The following is a 3,197-nucleotide window of genomic DNA, read 5'->3' as shown; positions in this document are numbered from 1 at the left end:
CCCAGCCTGACGGTGCCTCTACCATCTGAACGTCACCAGTCAGGTGGCAAGAGAAGGTAATGTGTGGCTCTCATGCTTCGCTCACACTTCCTTGGTCAGACAAATCTCATGGCCATGCCTATCTTCAAGTAGGTGGGAAGAACAATTCTACCATGTCCCTGGAAGGAGAGGACTCAAAATACTGGTGAAGCCAGGAGATCCCAGAGGTAGGGAGGCCTTTCAAAGGTTATCACAATATAGATGTAAACTTATCAGACACTGGGAAAGTATAGTATCCATAGGAAGGAGAAGAGCATGAACAACAACAACAAAAACATTTCAGGATAATTTGTCTGAAGAGATAGTCAAGGAAGACTCCCAGCTTTAGAGTCTGATTGACTGGGTAGAAATGAAAAACTGTGGAGGAATTGGTTGCAGTGGGGAGTGGGAAGGCTGAGTTTGGAACGGACATGCTAAATCAGAAATTAAGGTGGATATTCACCCTCCGCATGTATTTCCAACCCCTCACCGTGCTCCGGCCACACTGACCTTTCTGTTCCTTCATACACCAACCTTGTTCTCACCTTAGGATTGTTGTACCTACAGTTTCTTCTGGAATGCTCTTCTCTGGGCCTATCATGAGCTCCTGCCTGTCATTCAGAACTTAACCATAGTGTCACCTCCTCAGAAAGGCCTTTCCTGGTCATCCAAGTGTAGCCACCCAGTCATACATTATCACACCTCCTTACTACAGTTATCAGCATAGTACCTAAAGCTAACCGATAACCGATATTTTTATTGGTTGATCCCTCTCCCCCCCATTAAAAAGTAAGCTCCATGAGGTCATAGCCTCTGTCTATCCTGTACCACCAGCTTCAAGTACAGTGCCAAGCAAAGTTGGTACTCAATAAATACTTACTGAATATTCACATGGAAATTTCAGTTAACAGGTATGCAATAAGGGACATATAGATAGCGCTCCAATGAGGAAAACAGATTTGGAATAGTGAAGTTCTCTAAAGTATTAAAGATGAACAAGAAGCATTAAACCTTCAGGAATGTTCCCCCCTGTGGGTAGAGAAGCCTAGGAGACTCAGAAGTCTAAAGGGTAGAATAGAGTGTCTCCTGAAGCGAGGAAAAAGTTTCAGTGAGGGATGGGTCAATGGGGGGCAAGTGTTATCTCTTAGTCAAGAAAAATGGGAATAAGAAAAAGACCATTGGATTTGGAAAGATCATTTGTGACCAATGAATAAAGGAGTAAAAATGTAGGGCTTAAGGAGAGAAAGGACTTGGCAGGTATAGCTCATTACTGGAGTAGGTTTGGCAGTAAAGGGAATTAGTACTCCAGCAGGATTGAGTGGGTTTCTTTTTGTGAAGCCTATGGTTCGTAACTTGAAGTTAATGGATCCCTAGGGGGTCCACGAGTCACTGTCAGGGACACTGCAAATTCAGAAATTATAGGCAAAATTTTGTGTGTGCATGGGGGTAGGAGGTGGGGGGAAGAGGATTTGTAGTTTCATTTTTTTCCAAAAGGTCGAGACCCAAAGGTTAAATAGCCAGTGCTGAATAGGAAGAGAATAAGTTAAAAAAAAAAAAAGTTAAAAACAAAAAACGGAGACCCATAAAAGGGCTAAGCTTTAGAGAGAAAAAGAAAAACCTCTTTCCTAAGGAAAAGCTAGAAACAGATTTTTAAAAGTTCACAATTACATCATCATCTCAGTAAAAGAGGGAGTAAAGACAGATCTAGAAACACTGGGGAGACTTGTGCAAACACGCTCCAGTTAAGGGAGACTGAAGAAGCCGGGAAGACGGAGTGGAGAAAGCCTGTGTTCCTCAACCGAGCCCGCGGCCCTAGCAAAGCACCATCTGTGCAACGTCTCCGCCCAGGAGGTGGTGCTCAAGGCTGGGAACTGCTGGTATTGTTCTTTAATCAGTAAGTGCCCCTCTGAGACCCCAGCCGAAGCGCCTGGGATCGAGAGCAGTCTTACCACAAAAAGCATCATCACCGGGCAGGGGAGCTCATCAGTGAGTCAGCTCAGGGACAAGCTGTGCGTCCGACAAGCTTCCCCAAATTTGCCGTACTTTCCTGCGGTGTTTGGGCACCCTGCCCAGCCTCCCCACCTGTCGTCGTCTCTGAATCGTCCCGCCCCATTTCGACATCTCCCTTCCCCGCCTCCAGCTCTCGGCCTGGCGGAAGGCCGAGCGACAGCATGCCCCCGGAGAACTCATTCACTCAACAGCTGCGGAGTTTACTTGGCGACTCCGGGGCAAGCCCAGTGCCGGGCGCTAGGGCCTGAGGAGCATCAGGCCCTAAGGAGTCCGCCCGCGCGCAGCACGGAGGGGTCAATTCTCCCGACCTGACCGGAGTTTAACGGGCCTCCTCCTGCATGTCGCAACAGCTTTCCCGACATGCCGGCGGGCCTCGCCAGGGGATGCCCGGCCTCGGCCCGCTCCACCCAACGCCGGTCCGAGATCCCGCGGGAACAGAGCTCTCGGGCCAAGGCCACCCGCCAGCACACGACCCGCGAGTCCTGGGATTCGGGGCGGGCGCTCTAGAAGGGGCCTAACCGCATCCGTCAGCGGTTTGACCTTGAAGGCCAGGCACCGCCCTCCCCTCCTCCCCCGACACGATCCAGCTTGCAGCACCCACAGCTCTATGGGCGCCACTCAGGGCCCGAAATTCCCCCTCGATAGCCCCTGGGCGCTTCGCCCTCTTCCTGTAGCCAATCGGATCCCGACATAAAACTGGCCAATGCCCGCGCTCAAAGTATCAAGAGTCGTTGAGCCTATCAAAGTTCAGCCTTAAGTCTCTCCCGCCCCCCCAGAAAAGTAGGAGGGCGGGTTGATCTTACATGTTGGCCAATCAAGTAGCCAATAAACAAGAAGCTTCCAAGATCAAAGGGGAAGGGGTGGGATCTAAGCTGTCGCAACGCCGCGGGGCAGAGGAATGACAGGCAACTTCACTAATACCACAGACCTATATTTTCTACGTAATCCGGGGGCGGGGCTATCTTGACGGCTTCACCAATGGCTGACTGAGGGGCGTGTCCTCGGGGCCAAGCGGGAGCCCGAGGCCCCGGGCTCTCTGGGCCGCGCCTGAGGCAGACGCAACGGGGCTGGGGGGCGGCGGCGGCAGCGGCGGCAGCGACAGCGGCGACGGCGGCGGCGGCGGGGGTGGGCGCTGCAGCTGGCCCGGGTGGATGGAGTTGGAGGGGCGG

The sequence above is a fragment of the Lipotes vexillifer genome, unplaced genomic scaffold (assembly GCF_000442215.2).
Source record: "Lipotes vexillifer unplaced genomic scaffold, Lipotes_vexillifer_v1.1 scaffold916, whole genome shotgun sequence".
NCBI classification, from domain to species: Eukaryota; Metazoa; Chordata; class Mammalia; order Artiodactyla; family Lipotidae; genus Lipotes; species Lipotes vexillifer.
This window is presented reverse-complemented; position numbering follows the sequence as displayed.